This window comes from Ambystoma mexicanum, chromosome 11 (assembly GCF_040938575.1).
Source record: "Ambystoma mexicanum isolate Mex_15411 chromosome 11, UKY_AmexF1_1, whole genome shotgun sequence".
Lineage (NCBI taxonomy): Eukaryota > Metazoa > Chordata > Amphibia > Caudata > Ambystomatidae > Ambystoma > Ambystoma mexicanum.
In genome coordinates, this window is record NC_090934.1 from 658,531,072 (window position 1) to 658,549,482 (window position 18,411).

Sequence of the window (18,411 nt, forward strand, 5' to 3'; positions counted from 1 at the left end):
CACATCCCTGGAGTGGAACACACTACCCCTTGATCAGTGAATGATCTAGTTACATTTAGTTTACTGAGCAAATCCCTACCCAACAAGTTATCAGGGAACCGTAGAAATAGCCCCAGAGAATCCCTGCGTGTCAAGAGTTTTACCTGATAATGGAAAGTTCCCCTCTACAATGCATGATTTAGTTGCACCTGAAACTACCATAAATATAAATTGCTTGTTTCCTATTTCCACCTTCACCAAGGGCTCCTCTTCAGGGTGTGCGGTTGTCAATGGGATTGGACACGCGAGTGCTCTCTGAGGGCTGTCCTAATCAGAATATGTATTTGTCCCGGGGAATGAAAAAGGGCTGCCCCTGCCATTGTAACTCCTTGGAACGGGGTGCCTGTTCACCTGCCATCCTGTTAAACTGTGTTCCCTCACCCTGCTGCGGTTGTTGCCCTTGCCGGTGAGCCCCACAAGGGAACTGATTTTGACTCTCGCCCAAATTGCTGGTGTCCCATTCCTTGGGGCCCTTGGAATCCCTGCCCAGGAGGTGATGACTCATAATTAAATCCCACCCCAGGCCTATTCCTGCATTCCCTTGCGACATGCCCCCATCTCCCGCAATGCCAGCACGATGATATTCCCAACCCTCCTCCCCGGGGCCCTATCCCTCCAAAGCCTCCTGCTCTTGCTCCTCAAAATCCTCCTCTTCCCCTTCATGCTCCTTAATACTGCCACTGTGGGTTGAGGTACGTTTGACCCCCCCCCCCCAACCGCATTGTCCCGGTCCTCTTTCGCCCCATAGTGCCGCAATTGTGGCATTCACAATTTGTTGAGTGTCTCCTGTCCTTTTCCCCCTGAACCGGTGCTGTCACTGGTGCCGGGACGACAACCTTATTTAGTTTCTTTTTCACTAGTTTTGCCTCATCTGTTTGCTGCTTCTGGGCGGTCTCCCTGTCCTGCTTGTTGATTCTCTTACAATGGTGAACTATTATATTTTGTATCTCTGCCCACCCTTTCGCTTCAACTCCCCAATTTTATTTAGCGCCTTCTGGACCTCTTTTGGTAATTCCCTCTTTACGATAAAATAGAAAAATGGTACAGAGTGGTCCCATTGCCCTCCTGTCTCAAATGTCCACATTTCCTGTAACTTAATAATAAACTTAACTGGGTCCTCATCACCCATTGTGCACTGCATTAAAGTATGTAAGTCGGGGGTATCTGGGTACATCCATCGTAGGCCATCCCATACCCTCACCCTTACTTCATTAAAGGCTGCTCCATCATGTTCATTATCTGCAAGACGTATCCCAGGGTACCCAGCCCTTGTCCATATGTCCCCAGCCTGGTCCCCCACTATGGAGACCAGTAAACTCTTGAGGTCTCCTAGTGCTAAAGCTACTCCTGCTGTTTGTTATTCAAATTCATAGATCCATTTACTGGCTCCGGCTGTAAGCTGGGGAGAGCTTTAATCAAATTATTTGTGTCCATTTGAGGCCAATACACATACTGCGCTATCCCTACTCCTTTATGTATAAGAGGCATCTGCATGTCTATTTTGTTTTCATCCCCTTTTAAAATATGTTTCTGATCTTGCACTACCACCTGAATCTGGTCTATCCCTTCTCACTGCCTCCTGTGGCGCGGACGGCTTTCTCGCCGCCTCTTCTCCTTGATCTCTTTCTTGCTCTGCCTAGTCATTATCTCTACCACCTTGATCTTCCCCTTCATTTTGCCTTGCTGGTTCGACTTCTTGTGCCAGGACCGTCCATATCCTCTTCCCCATCATCTTTTTCAACACAAACATTTTTTTTTATTGCCCTGGGTTGAACCTAACCAAAACATCTCCTGACTTCTAATTCCCTATTTTCTGCACTGCTACCCTTATTTCTGGTGATACTTCTTCATGTTCTTGTAAACTGACTAACCTTTCCCCGTAACGCTCTTAACGCGTTGTTTATATCTGCTTGTGGACCCCGTGGCTACACTGATGCTACAGGCATGTCAGCACTTGTGGATGGGTTATATGGAGGTGGAGGTGCAAAAGCCCTTAGTTAGACCCCTCCCCAAGTTGCTAATCCAGATAATCCTGTTGTTGACACTCTCTCTACCACTGGAGGCTTATAGACTGGATTTGTATACCCTACTGCAGGTTTATGCGTTACGCTGTATAACCCCTTACATTGGATCTCTGTTTCATCTTCTTGATCTTCCATATCCTCGAATAATCGTCAGAGTTCTAGAATCTCTTTTCTTTTTTGTAATTGTTTCCCTTTATATTTTGCTGCTAAAAAGATGGACATTTATTCTAGCATGTTTGTGTTATGGGAGCCCTGCTCTGGCCAGGAGCAGGAACCCTCCCTTCCTTGGTTTCCAATACCCATTGTTTATGATACTGATCTATCCTGTCACAATACAGTGTTAGGGCCTTATGCATGTGTTTTCTGGGGGGGTTTCTTCCCCCATAATGTTGTGCGCATCCCTAATTTTTCACTGAGACCTTGCTACTATGCTGTGCATGCTGCTACTTGTACAAAAATACAGATCAACCCACTTTTTCCCCCACCCCTTTTATTCTTTTGAACTTTGTTTATTCTCTCTCTCCCTCTCTCCCTCATCCACCTTCCTTCCATTGTTACCACAAAAGACGGCAAGAGAAAATATACAAAAATAATTGACTAAAATCCAGGCCCATTCCTTATACTGAGCCACTACTTATTTTCCTTAGATCCATGTAATACCTTCTTCCCAGCTTTTTTTAATATGCTGAGGATCCCATGGCTTTTATCGTCATAAAAGAATAATGCGTGGTACTACCTTCTCAACCTATTATGGCTGAATACCCCTTACTTCTCAGTCTTTATACCCTGAGGCTCCCTTTCCTCTCAGTCTTTATACACTGTGGCTCCCTTTTTTCTCAGTCTTTATACGTGGAGGCTCCCTTTTTCCATTATAAAAAGTAGAAAATCAGAAATATGCAACAATTTCAATACATAACCCACCTCCTTAATACATCACCTGAAATTCGATCCAATCTTTACATAACACATCAGCAAATGTCCTAGTCAATCTATTGACCTCGTACTTTCTTTTCATGCCAACATACTGGCATACATACATGAACCTTGTTTTTATCTCTTTCAAGAGTATACTCGCATGTGTGTGTTCACTCGAGTTTTCCTCAGTTACGAAGTCCCATTACTGGCCTGTCTTTCTCTCTGGAGCCACGCCCTGCTTCAGTGAGCAAAGAGGATTTCTTTTAAAATGGCTCCTACTAAAACCGTTCAGGAAACGCATGTTTTTTTGATTATGGGGGACCGGTCTCTGTAGATGGGCGTGACTCCTTCCTGGTAGTTGGCCTGGGCCTTCGCAAAGTATAGGGCCTTAACTGAGATCACCTGGACCTAATTGTAAGGGTAGCCCTATTTACACTCCCACCAGAATATATACACCCCTCTAGGGAAGTAAGGCCAAGAGTCTATCTTGTAAGGATAACAAGTTTAATCTTACAAAAATGAGGATGGTAGCAAAGGACTCTGCTACCTGAACGGTCTGATCCTGTCCCTCATCCGTTCCTTTCTCCTCCCAAACTGGTGCCAGGCAGCAGTTTATATAGTCAGTCTTGCTGTTGTGGCATCACTGGATAGAGGCTATGGCTCCATCCCAATCCATCCTTTTTGATACAAGGGATGCTCCATAGTCTTCCTTTCTTCATTGTCAGCAATTTCTGTCAGAACATGCAGCTCTACATTTTGTTACCTTACATAGAAACACACTGCAGCTCTGCAGACTTTTACAAACCTTGAGGCCTAGCCCCAGTAAAACCTAAACATTTGTTATACACAATTTTCATTCATTCAATCCATACTTCACTCCTCCTGCTAATGTTATCTGCGCCCTGTAGTTTTACACATTTCTTTTTACAATCTGTCCCATCCTGTATTTTGTCGGCCAGAAAGCCTGCCTGAACCCTTGACGCACAGTAAACGGCTGGTGCGTGAATTCGTGCTGCTAGTGCTAGCACAAACACATTGGAAGCCTGGGGTCCATTTTTAGCACAGGCTGCATTCTTTCCAGGAGAGAGTTTGTATCTACCGTGCTAAGATTTTACAATTGCATAAGGTCTGACATTACAAATATATCCAACTAATAATTACTTGTGTTTTATATTTAAACAATAACTGCCTTTTTTCCAATGCCTGGCCATGTCTGTATATGTGATTTATATCTGTATAAAAGAGCCTTCCCAATGCCCCCCCTTCCCCTGGTCCCTTATAGCGCCTAAAAGAGGTCTTGCCTAACTCTAAAATGCTTTGGGGTGCGGGAGGACCCTGGTTCCTTCCCAACAGGTGTAATGGGTCAAATGCGAGGCAGACAACTTTTGGATGATTTTTCAAAATATGCCATTTTATTATATAATAAATGTTATCAACCGTCTCACTATCCCTACTCTGACGAGGATTTCCCTGCCTATCAAAACTGAAGGAAAACACTCCAACATAGGATATCTGACCCTGACACTTACACATCAAATACATAAAGAAAAATGAGTCCCTCAGCGTGCTCCTGGTTTGGACGATCAGGCTTAATTGCCGGACGACTACTACTACTACTACTACTACAACATGCCTATTCAGCCTTCTACCTCCTCCCTTTACTTATGGGATTATGGGACTTGTAGTCCTTAACAACAAAATCGACTCTTTTTGGCCACTTCTTGTTTTTAGTGGTAGATTCATTTTCGTTAAAGGAATTTAGGGACGAACCATTAGATTTCATTGTTAAAGAGGAAGACCATTTATTTAAGGTGACATTTTTAAATTCCCTTCCATTATACCTTTGGGAGTAAAGAGAATTGTTATCCTTCGGTGCCTCAAATGATCTTTCTGTTCTTCAGGCTTGCTCAGGTTTTATGTCACCTATGCCTTTAGCCACAGATTTTATATGTGGTTCAGATAAATCATAACGACAATAGGCCATTACATGCTTTGGCAACTTTAAAAGGTTGTCCCCTTTTAAAGGACACATACTTCCTCTCATTCCACAGGATCTCCTCACCACCCTTGGCCTTGTCTCCTCCCAGGTGATCCTCCCGAAGTACACCAGCCCCAAGGTCAGGATCAGGAAGCATCTGCCTCCCCCTGGCCACTTGGGAGGAGAATTTACGCAGGGTTTTAGTAAGGGGTCCCTAGGATTCATCACAACACACACGAGAATGTTTCAGAATGCCCAGCATCCAGTATGATCTAAACGGAGTCTGCGTTGCTGGGTAATATATTCTAAGTTGGGAGCTGCTAGGTCACCCTGTGTGCAAGTTAAAATCAATCTCCCAACTGATTCTCAAATTTGTCAGGTGCCAAGCAAGCTGCATAAGTAGTGATCATAATTGAACAGAAAAAACTCTCCCAGTTCCAGAACGACATTCCGAAAAAATAATCGAGCTGTTTGGGGACAATGAGCATCTTGGCTGATGAAATATTACCAAAAGTGGATAAGGGAAGATCTGCCCAACTAAGGGTTTTATGCGCAAGGAAATCTAAAAAAGCATAGTGATTTCCTTGAAGGAGTTTGGATTGGCTTTTACTCATTGATATACCAAAATACTTCACCGACTCCAACTCCCATTTATAGTCCCCTATTTTTGGCTTTATGGATCCGTTGTTTAGAAGAAAGAGTTAACCATTAGACCAGTTGAGATCTATTTCTTGGGTGAGTGGGCAGAGATTACCCTGAGGCTGCATTACGTAAAGCAGAACATCATTAGCATATAGAGAAATAATCTACCTTTGGTCTCCTATTGTAAAACTCCTGCATGCAAGAAGCTGCACAATTTTGTTTGCGTAAGGTTACAAATATAGCATGCAGTTTAAGAATTAACGTGACGGACCATGGGAAGCAGTCTAACGCTTTCTCTGCAACCAACAGAGCAAACACAGCTTAAAATGTGAGCTAGCTTATGCACGTATTCCTAATACAATTTTTCACTCAAACCATTGCTGCCATTTTTTTTTTCATCAGATGGAAGTACATTAAACGCATTTAGTTTGCTTTAGGGGAGTTTACCAAATGGTGTATCCTTTAGGTATTTGTGATTAACAAAGAATCTGTCACTCTGGTGCTGTATAGCTTCTCATAGAACTGATGAAATACATCTATTATGTGATGTAAGGGTGCAGAAGTAAGGCTCGGACACAGAGGTGCCATGTTTTGGGTCATAAACATGTATTCAACATAAAAAGAGGTTTGGTAAAATGTCTTTCTGTCTCTGAAGCTAATAAGGGCTTCCCTGACTCAAACTAATGAAAACGTCAGGATGTCAAACACATATTCAGTCACTGTTGTGTCCAAAAACCTTACTACTGACCCCAACACTCTTAACCTGAATCTAATGTGCAAGGATATTACAAGTGTCCCTGGTGTTTTTAAGAAATAAGCAAACATTCTCTCTAAAAGAAACAATATTGTAATTTCCAGGGAATGGCTCCTTTCCCCTTTATTACGTCTTCTTCCACTTAACTAACTAGGAGGTTATGTGGTTTATTTGAAGGTTCACAATATCACAAACAAAAGTTCCATATGCGAGGCAATGTATTTCCCGGGTTCCTGACTTCAGATTCCAAAACATTATTCTGTTTGCCAATGGATTTGTCTTCCTTTCCCTGGCTCCTTTACAACCTTCACAATAATGTACACAAAACTCTGTATCTTGCTGGGTCTCAGACCCTGTATTATCAGATAAAGTTCACCTTGGCCTTTGGCTCTCATAAGTGTTCATGTCCCAGGCTCGCCATGCAGTAGTGTGCCAGCTTGGTTTACTCTCCTGCTAAGCATATACATCTTCTCTCTTTCTCCTTGGCTCGGCTCTCAGGGTCCCAGACCCTTCTATTCTCTTGCTTTCATATGGGCAAGGGTCCCAGATTCGCAGTTCAGAATCTTGACAGCTTTGTTCACTCTCTAGCCTAGTATCGGATTCTGTCTTTTACTCTCTCTCATAGGGGTTTAGGTCCTAGACTTTCATTATCTTCCCCGGGTCCCAGACCCTCTTATTCGGCTCTCTGGACTCACACCCTGGCTTCCCTGGACCTCTAGTCCATCTCGGCCTGCCTGCGTACCTTCGTGCTTGGTGCGGGACGTCTGTGCGAAACTTCGGCAGCGTTCGGGTGCTTTGTTTGGTTGGTCTCTGCTTCGTAATGCTCTTCACATCTCCCAGAGCGCCTTTTCTTCAACTGGTCGCTCCCGAGATCCTGGAACGCCTGGAGGGTTGTTTGGACTACGATACGCATAGTCCTTACATCCTGGGCTACAATCTGTCCTTCTCCCTTCTCTGTGCGCGGCGTTCGGCTCTCCCATCTTGCCGCGGGTGCTACAGCATCACTGGCAATTCCTCTCAAGACAGGGGATCTTTCTCATCTGGTTTCCCTCGTTTATTTTGAATGGGTTAGTCTCAATCAAGTTCAGTGGGGGACTAGACCGCTCATCACAGTTCACAGGATCAATCCTCTCACTCCTCGTCATCTTCTTCATCCCAGTACTTGTATTACAAGTAAATGGAAGGCCAGTTGAATTCTCTTGTGTGTTAGTAATTTTCTTAGAGAAAGGTTGACGTGTTGTAGATATTAGCACTGTTTGTAACAAGGGAAGGAGGGTTTGGCTTTGGCAAAGAGGAAGGGGTGACAAATTGGAAATATGCGGCGTACTCTGAAAATGGTCATCCTCTCCCATGTGATCCTCCCCCTATGCACCACCCCAGGGGGGACTTTTGTACTGTGGACACACCGCCCTGGCCCCATGGGAAAGATATCCTCCTAGGGGAGAAGGGACGACATCCACAGATTCGTCAAAGTGATCTGGTGTTGTCTCCAATGTACATGTATCATCTTTTACAGCAGCGATTCCTGGATTACTTCTTTTGGTCTTTACTAAATGGCCCAATGCGACCAGGGTGATGTCTGTACCTACAATCATGAATTGGTGCAGAAATATTCTCTTTCCGCAGCTAGTCTCAATTGAACTCAATTTGTTCTCGGGGTGAACAGTAATGCCTTATCGATGGTTTGTTCCAATTTGGTCACCAGGGATCTAATTTTAGCATCCAAAGTGGACAATTCACGCCTGGTCGCTTTTAAATCCCTTCTGTACCAATTTCGATATCTCCAACATAAACCTTGACTGTTTATCAAATCCTGGCGATCCTAGAGACCAAACCCAAATTGGTGAGGGGAAAAAAGTGGTAATGGCACCCTCCACATTCATGAGGGCTGGCAGTTTAAATTGCCAATGGAGTGATGTACCATGCAACTTAGTCACAGCAGCACAGAGTGATTAGAGAACGTTCTAGGAACCTTGGTGTAACTGGTAGTAATGTGACTCATGTCGGTGAACAGGAGTATTAAATACATTTTTTAATACTTAACGTAAAAATTGAGGAGTAAAAAGAAATTGGATTCATCACTCGCCTGAAATCAGTGAGGTTAAAAATGAACTACTTCTGTGGATTTCCTGTGCTGTGAGGTTAGGCGTGTTGTCAGATCTGTACATTGTTTAATCGGGAACCTGTTGAAATCACACGTTGAAATAATTGGCAATACAGCACATTTCAAGCCTTTTTCAGGCAAGATGCAAAAGAATTGAGGGTAGTCGACATTAGGAGCATATTCTACAATCTTGCGTTGATGGCAGCAAGGACTCCCGAAACAATTAAGGAACATTGTGGTCAACTTCATAAGCATGCAATTTGAACGGGAGTGTTTTATGAACCATGAGAGTTACAGGAGTATCACTTAGAATAACTGGAAGAGTGAGTCCCAGACTTAAGCAAGTGCTTCGTTATTTAAGCCAAATAAATGGGATTCCCGGATCAACGTAATCTTGGTACCATGGGGTTCGCAATAAGCTTACAATGTACAGGCTTTATCTTATTCAGTCCCCGCACAATTCAGCTAGTTTAGGTACAGTAACTCGAAGTTTAACACCTTAAAGCATAGTGGATGCACACTTGTAGCTATTAACATTGAGAATTCAACCAAATACAGTGTTTAAAAGGAGACTGCAACATTGTGCTTTCATTCATTTTAACTATTGCAAAACTAACAAAAAGCATAAAAATGCAACTGCCTCCCCATGATATCACTCTCTCACTTCCCACACCTCCCGGGAGCACAAAAGGAGCTTTTACTATTGGAAGTACCTTTTTAAAAAGATCTGTGGCGAGCTCCATTATGAAAATGATTGCTTAACTAAGCATGGAGCGGAACGTTATATTCTTAAGCTTATGAATAAAGTGCCCTGAGTTGTACCAAGACCTTTCACCACTCAGAATAAAATTGCATCCATGATAAACCGTACAAGGAGTTCCTGACTGGACTGAATTGTGGAAGGGTAAGTAGCTTGGATGAGTATACCAGTAATATAGCCCTTAACTGTAAAAGTCTGGAATCTAGAAATGTGTGTGCCTCTTACAGGTATTAAAACAGTGTTTTTTTTCTGTTGTGGCGGCCCTCCCCAAACCTCTAGTTTAAAAGCATTGCATTTTTGAGGCCCCCGTCTCTAAATTTCAGTAAAAAGACTGACAAGCTTTTTGCATAGCGATAATGAATTCGAGATATGAGATAATGGCCTCTTGGTATTCAAGTTCTCCAAGCTTTCATGCACAATGAAGAATTGTCTTTCTCTGTAGTTCAGTCCATGAACTATCATTTGTCATAGATTTTGCTCAGAACATGGGGCAGTTCCAAAGCTCTGTGCGTCCGCTTAGCTAGTGGGGGACTCAGGGGGGGGGGGGTGGTGGTGGTGTATGTTGATGGCTATCCATAATAAACAACCCTATGAAGATTTCCTCGTTCTGCATGGTGGTCGACTCTGGAATGGCCATGATGCGCAAATTATTTTTGTGAACTCTCATTTTTAGCCTCGACTCTTGTCATCTCATTCCTTTGATCCTGTACCAAGTGACCTATCTCTCGGTCAATTCGCTGTTGCATCATGTGAACTTTGAATACTCAATTGTTTAGTTTATGGTTTAGTTTACTGTTCGCTGAATCAAAACCAGTTTTTCAGCCATGTGTCATGCTGACCACTTCACAGTGGTCATTGTCGCAGTGCTGGAAGTGTTCCAGAAGGGGGAATATAGTGTATCACTTGCGCACAGAGGAAATGACCTCAAAATGCCGCTTTGCGTGCTGCCATTTTGGTTGCTAGAGCAACCAACATAAACAAAATACAACCGAAGCACCGCTTCGCCTCCAACGGTAATGCCCTACACTTCCCACAATTCACCCTAAACGAGGTACAAACAAATCCAAAAATAAAAGGCTATACTATACAACTGTGGTGGAATTAAATGAAGATTAAGAGAAAAGAGAAGGGGACAGGGAATTGTTTTTCTCTTCATCCCATTTCAACCCATTCACACCAAAACTAGCGCAGTCTACTCCGCACCGCCCATTCACACCAAAACTAGCGCAGTCTACTCCGCACCGCAGACTGTGTCGCAAACCCTCTGCTGAAGTAACGCACTTCTTGTATGTTTACCTGTTTGTTCCTTTTCTGCTCCCACTCTACTGCTTTCTCATTTGTCCTTCTCCATGTTTTCCGTTCATTTGTTCTCATTCTCTCTCCCAATACTGCCTGCAAACCCTCTCCTTCCTTGTGCTGCCTATTCTTGGATTTTCTCTGGGATTCCCCTCTTCCTGAAACAATGTTCTGTGAAGGCATCGTGAAGCAAGACACAGACACATATTCAAAGTCAAAAATTAACATGGTTTATAAACTCAAATGTCAGGATGGTTGAAGGTCTAACTTGCCCTATGCTAAGGTGGGATTTTGCTACCTGGATGAAACTAAGGAACATCTGAGTCAGAAAGTTCAATTTAAAAGTCTGTCTGTGTTTAAAACCTATCCTTGCCCTCAGAACTAAAACTAAACGATGCAGGGTTCGAAATTGAGAGCAGCTGGTATTTAGCTCCAGCCTGGTTAGCTCAAAACCAACAGCTACCAGGAGCTTACTTTGGCTCCCTGGGCTAATTGTTGCCTTTCAAAACATGCTTATGTGACATTGAGTGTTTAAGCATGCTTATAAAGAAGAATTATGGCGGATCTAGTACACATTTAAGCATAATTAATCATAGAAAAAGTTAAAATGTGCATCTCATGCACCGTTCGATACGCAGTGCGCTGGGTACTCTCTCCTGGTTCCTCAGCGGTAGCTCCTGCCTATTGGGTGGACACCCAGGAGCTGGTTTTAGCTCCTGCTCATTGAATCCTTTTTTCGAACCCTGCTATGTGAATCAATAATAAAAGAAATGGCGATCAAATAAAGTTGTGAGCGGTTTCCAGCTCCTAGCTTCCTTTTCAGCTCCCCTTCCCCAAGTTCAAGAAAGTTTCACAAAGGTCTCGAGTTTACCTTTCTCAAGTTCGAAACAGTTCCACAAACCCTTGGGGTTCCCCTCCCCAGGTTCAAGGTAATACAGTCCCAAAGAAAAGGGTCTTGAGAGCTCTGTCCTTAAGGCCGCATTAAAGTTCATCAAGTCTCGGGGTTCCCTTCCACAATACTTCAATTTGCCAACTTCTACATAGTCTTTTAATGTTCAGCACGACTCCAGATTAATTTGACTCCTTCTGGATTAAAGTAACACTTAACTTAAATAGCTCCGTCTTGGTTTACTTCAACAATGTCTTTGGCTTTCACAATGGAGGGTTACCTGGTTTAGCAGTTGTCAGACCCCACAGTCTACCCATTACAGGTCATACAGCTTCTTCTGTATTTGCCCCTGTGTTAAGATTCACACCCACTTAACTTCCCCTTGTCGGCCTCTTGGCTTTATGTCCAGGCTCACACTCACTTGGCTTCTCCTGGATAGCCTCTTGGCTTTGCCACAATGTGTCACATATCCTCTGCCAGTCTTTAGCCTTCTAACACACACTGTATTCAAGCATAGAGTTCACAGCATGGTGGCTTTATTTCTTCCCCACCTTTCTTTCATGCTCTTTCGCAAACTTCCACACTTGCTCTTTTATTTCGTATGCTGTTTTCAAATGGGCACTTTCCCATTTATCTTTCATCCGACCATAGCGTTGCCCACAAAGTTTTTGTTCAGTGTTCAGTATTTGCTTAACATCTAATTCTCAAGTGTTCATTGCTTGCTCGGTTTAAAATTGTATTTCCAAAAAGTGATCGTTGGGACTTTCAATTCATTCAGTATTCCAAAGTATTCAATAGATGGTTCAGGACAATGTACAGTTACTTTCAGATCACTCAGCATTCACAGATTACTTGTTTCAGTTTGTTTGAAATTCTCAAATTCATGTCCGTATTAGCAGGACCCCCATTGTTAATTTGTAGATTTAAGTAACTTTGGGTCTCACCCTAAGTTACTAGGGGAATCCAGACGTGGACCCCTTGCTCACTATTCTTAGAGAGGCACAGATCCACCCTACTGATGAGGTCCAACCAGACCGAAACACGCGTCTGGGGTTTCTGTTGGTACTCTTGTTCAGAGGAGAATTGCCTAGCATTTCGGTGCTAGACTGCCCCAGGGCAGGACAAAGACTGATATGTTTGGGATATTTCTTCTCTGTGAAAGATAGTGAGCTAAAGACTCTGGGTAAGTCTCTCGTAACCAGGACGAATGTCTGGCAGAGGGACTCCCAGGACCCCCCTTGTTAATTTGCAAACCTAATCCTAGTACAAGCATGAGCACACGCAGCGCTACTAAGTCTGGGGTCCCCAGAGACGTGAACGCTGAGTGCCTGAAAAGAAGTCTTATTACACGACGTGCGGCCGCCCGGATGACAAGACGCACTGCGCAGGAGGCGCGGGTGCACACCGGAGGGCTGGCGGAGGGACCGCTAAATATTACATTTTATGGATGGTGGGGCATCTCCCTTCACTAAAAGCTTTGAATCCGGACGGTTTAAAACTGCTCGACCCAAATCCCCTTGTTAGTTTATTATTAACTTCATTTTACACTACAGAGGAAAAATTAAACAATAAAGAGACAACTTTGCATAATAAAATAAAGTGCCGGAGCGCCCAGACCGAGGCGGCCAGGAGGGAAGGCCCTGCGGACACTGACAAATCCAACTTCAGCAGGAGCGTGGGCACAAGCCGTGCTCAGACACAGCACCAAGTACCCTAGGACAATGGAGTAGCCGCGAATCACATAGCAGAGCAAGCACATGGGACAAAGGACGTGCGGCCATGCTGCTGTAAAGGCGCATTGTGCAGGAGACGTGTGTGTGCGCTCATGAAGGCTGGCTGAGGTAACGTGCAGCACATCTCATACAATACATTATAAGAATCCCACTGAACCTAGGCGCGGAGCATTGAAGAAAAGCCGTTTTGAATGGAATCTCTGTCAGCTGCAGTAAAATAATAGGCCGGATGTTGCAGGCACCAACCCTATAGCACGGGCCACCCGTACAGAGGTGCCCCCCCCTTGTGGTAAAGAAGAGGCACAGTGAAAGAGTGGGCAGTGGCCTGCAGGATGGGCGCAACAGAAGTGGGACCTCAGGGGCTGTGGCATAGCCCCAGGTACACAGTGGAATATTGAGGAGGCCCCTAGACAAAGAGAGCGCACCAGGGGCATCTTCCATGTACATGGAGACAGCACGGGCAACACACGGTAACCCTCAGCCAGGTGAAAGACTGTGAAGGAGCATAGACCTGAACACTGCTGGTACATCGGACTCGTGAGTTCATAACAAGACGGACATGTCGGTGAAAGGGGAGCAAGGCCAAGGGCAAGCAGCCCACAATGGACATTTTTGCCAAACCACAACAGTCCCCCGCCACTCCAACGCAAAATGGGGCTACCACATCCACCGGAGCAGCAACGTCAAGTGAAAACCACATGATCTTAACAGCCATATCGGAATTGAAAGCTTCATGGGGGATGACGATGGCAGAGTTGAGAACCGCACTAGAAACGAAAATAGATGCGGTTGGAGTGGAGGTCCATCTACTGAGGCAAGATGTGAGGGCATTGGCGGAGAGGACCAGCGGACTGGAGAGTGCGGTGAAAATCAACACAGATACTAGCACGGCCAACGCCAAGGCAGTCCACATATTGAAGCAGCAGGTAGCCAACCTGGAGAACCGAGCAGAGGAGGCCGAATGAAGAGCGCAACACAAGAACATACGCGTGGTTGGTCTGCCGGAAGGGGAAGACGGCCAAGGCCCCACGAACTATGTGGAAAACATGATCATACAAGAGATGGGTGCAAATAAACTCTCCCAAGGGTTTGCGGTTGAACGTGCGCACAGGGCCTTGATGAGGAAGCCGCAGCCTGGAGCCCTGCCGAGAGCAATCATAGCAAGATCCTGAACTATAGGGACAGTGAAAAGATCTTAGAGTTCTTCAGGAAAGGAGGGACAATAAAAAGAGCGTCGGCAACCATCACGGCATACCCTGATTACACTATGCTAGTTCAGAGACAGCGCTATAGCTACGTAGTGATCAAGAGGAGACTGCGCACAGCTGGATTTAAATATATGTGGTTGTATCCTGCAAAACTCCAGATTCTCCACAAAGACAAAGTGCACTTTTTTGAGGTTTTCTTCAGGGTTCACAGATATCCCTGAAAGCCTTGCAAATCGCTCCATCACTTCCAGGACATACTGGAGGTTTTCTTCAGGGTAGTGCAGATACCTCTATTGTATCTGCACTACCCTGAAGAAAACCTCCAGTATGTCCTGGAAGTGATGGAGCGATTTGCAAGGCTTTCAGGGATATCTGTGAACCCCAAAAAGTCTATTATATAGCAAGTCAACTTCAGTATGTAGCTAAATGGCTTTCTGAAGAGCCGACCTCTGAATCCAGGTTGTTCCAACTCGATTGCACCCCATTCTTCCTGAGAAAAATGATGTGGTTGCCTAAATCGGATATGGAAGGGCGCCCAAGGATGATGACACTCGGGTGGGAGATATGGCGGAGAGCCTGTCAGATAATGGATAGCCCGTCCCCGTGCTCCCCGCAGGTCCCATTGGTCGCGCTGGTGGGAAGAGAAAGGCAGCTAAGACTAATGATTAGGAAGCACTGGGAGCCTGTGGGGATAGCGTCGATGGGCGATATGTGGCAAGAAGGGAGTATAAGGGATTTTGAGGGGCTGGTGGTGGAAACGGGGTTATATGCGGGACAGTATATTACATATCATAGTGTGGTGCAGCGGATTAAAGAGACATGGCCTGAAGAAATATTAGCAGATGAACCAGACACCGCCATAGATACGATATGTGACATAGCATAGGGGGGCATGAAATATCAAGAATATATGAGCTGATGATGACCAAAGTGGGGAAGGAAGTGGTACAGCTTGGACAAGACTGGGAAGTGGGTGCCCCAGTGAGTGATGGGATGTGGGAGCGTGCCCAGGGATATCATAAAAAGGTGTTGAGAAATGCGAGACTACAGCAGATACAACTGTACATCACCCACAGGGCGTATATGACACCCCGAAGTATAGCTAAATTTAAAAATGCAGGACGACAATCATGCCCCAAATGTGATGAAGAAAATGCTGGAATGTTACACATGTTTTGGTCATGCCCAATAATAGGACGTTTTTGGGGCGAAATAGCGCACAGGATGGAAGACAAAGGGATTACAATAGAGGTAGACTCAGTGTGGGCTTGCCTGCTGGGAGGGTTTCCTAGACCACATAAGCTAAAGCACGTGAGTAAACTGAAAGATCTGGCGTATGTACTAGCAAAGAAGAAAATTGCAATGGAGTGGAAAGCATGTCGCAGACTGAAAATGGAGGCGTGGTGGAAGGATTTACAGAAGTGGGCAGAGGCGGAAACTGTAGTATGGCAAGAGGCGAGCAATGTTGGAGGGGAGGAGGAGGCAGGAACTTTGATGGCTTGGAAACAACTAATTGCTGAATTATTTGGCCCACATATGATGGGGCAAGTGACCGGGAACCAACGGAACCCATTGATAAGGAATCCCTATTGCAGGACGAAGAAACGGAATAAGGAGAGTAGGCTTGGAAGAGGGGTGGAAAGGGGTGAGACACAGTGAACATGGATAAAGCAATGTGCATTAATGTTACGATGTGCACTGTCAGTTTCGTTTGTGTTGGTTGTTAAAATAAAATCAATAAAAATTGTTTAAAAAAAAAAATCCTTGTAGCTGTTCAGGGTGCCACCATTTTCTCCCAAGTTGGACCTACAAGGTGCTTATCACCTTATAGGAATACAGAAGGGGGACAAGTGGAAGACTGCCTTTCGTACCCCCTTCGGTAATTTTGAGTATCAGGTGTTGCCATTCGGTCTTGTCAATGCACCCGCAGTGTTTCAACAATCTATGAATCATGTGTTTCCGATCTCTATCATTCGGTAATAGTATATCTGGATGATATCTTGGTGTACTCACAGAACACTATCAGACATGCCTTCCTTGTGACAGAAGTCTTTGTGGCTATGAGAAAACCAGTTCCTTATCAAGCCTGAAAAGTGTAAATTCAATGTTACTCTGGTCCACTATCTAGGCTTTGTTCCCTCAGAAGAAGAGGTGAGCATGGAATCCCATAAGGTGAAGATTACTGAGTGGGCTACTCCCAGGAGCATTCAAGAAATCCAATGCTTTCTCTGTATTGCTAACCTTTACTGAAAATTAATTCCCGGTTTCTCACAAATGGCTTTGCCATTAACTACCCTGTTAATGAAATAGTTTATCACCACTGAAAATGCCCCTGAGACACTCAAGTCTGCCTTCTGTTGATACTTCATAATTCTTATAACCTAATGTTGAAAGGCCTTTTATAGTCGATACTGATGCCTCTGACCATGCCATAGGCACAGTACTCAAGCAACGAGATGAGGAAGACGAGGAACGTCCTGTGGTCTATCTATGACACGCTAAACCAGTGAGCACAATTATTCCATGCTAGAAAGGGAGCTGCTGGCTATGAAGCAGACTTGCTTTGAATGGTGGAAGGCATTTATTACTCGTAGACACACAAAGTTAGGATAAAAACTGATCACAGAAACCTTCCTGTACTTTAACAGCAAAAATGTAGAAACAGCTGTCGAGCCAACTGGACATATGGTCTTTCTCCAGTGCGATATCGTATTAACTTACTGACCTGGAACCCATGGCATATTCGCTGAGGCCCTATCAATATACCACATCTGTCTTCCTGATGAACATGTCTTTCCTGATATTATTCTAGGGGATAAGAAATTAATCTATTGCATCCTCCTTTCTTGAGAAGTTGAAGGCTGTAGGGCTTCATCTACCCACTGAATCTACTGACCACCTTTTGACTTACTCACTTGAAAACCAGGATGGTTTATACTTTAAAGGAAGACTTGTAGTAATCCATACCGTTGACTTACAAGCTGATGTATTCAAATGGTGTCATGACAGTGTTCTTGCAGGTCATCAAGGGTGGGTTTCCTCATTGGAGCTCATAAACCGATCCTTTTGGTGGCCTTCTGTCTGTTCCGATGTTAAGGAATATGTTTCTCCTTGCCGTACTTGTCCAGACCAAATACTCCACCACGCGTCCTTTGGGCAGGTTACATCAACAACCGAGCCCTTTGACCCTGTGGGAGTCCATATCCACAGATTTCGTGGTAGATATAGTCTTATGCAAGGGTTGTACCACAATCATAGTAACCATTGATTCTTTGACTAAGCTGGCACATTTCTCACCTTTACCGTCTATACCCACTGCTCCTGAAATGGCAAGGATCTTTTTTAGAGATATATTTCGTTTACACAGACTTCCATCTGATATTCACTCTGGCCAAGGGTCTCGGTACACTTCCAAATTATGGATGTCCCTCTGCAAACTCCTGAAAATAGATTTCTCATTGTCCTCTGGCTATCACCCCCAGTCTAACGGCCAGACCGAATGTATAAATCAGACGATGGAACGTTACTTGCACTGCCATACCTCATGTGCACAAGGCGGCTGTGTGGACTTCCTTTCTACAGCAGAATTTGTGTAGAACAACACTCTGCATACCTCTACTAAGACGAGTCTGTATCTTTGCATTGCACTCTTGAATTCTTCAGCAATATTCCATCTCTTGATACCTTGGTGGAATCAGTTTCTTCCCACCATAAGTCCACCTATGCTAACTTACAAACTTCATGTGACAAGACTAAAGTGTACCGACCGGAAACGTTTGGATGTTCCAGCTTAGAAGATTGGTGACGGCATATAGCTTTCTACCAGATACTTGCCCCCTGTGTATCTCTAAACTGTCTTCCAGGTACCTGTGTCCCTTTCCCATTCTTAAACGGATCAATCCTGTGGCATTCAAGTTAACAGCTGCCCTCTTCTTGACACTGAATTCGCCCTGTATTCAATTCTTCTTTATTAAAACCCTAAATTGTGTTGTATCCTTCAGGACTCTCCAGTCAAGATTCAGTCTTTTTTTGGGATCCTTATCTGGTAAATGGTTCAGAAGGCTAACGT

General features: G+C 44.4%; 1 protein-coding gene across 7 annotated transcripts in view; it reads left to right on the forward strand.

Moving 5' to 3' along the window:
* The window catches only part of METTL15 (methyltransferase 15, mitochondrial 12S rRNA N4-cytidine), a 1,712,973-nt gene that overhangs the window by 32,130 nt on the left and 1,662,432 nt on the right, over positions 1–18,411 (forward strand). The window lies entirely within an intron of this gene.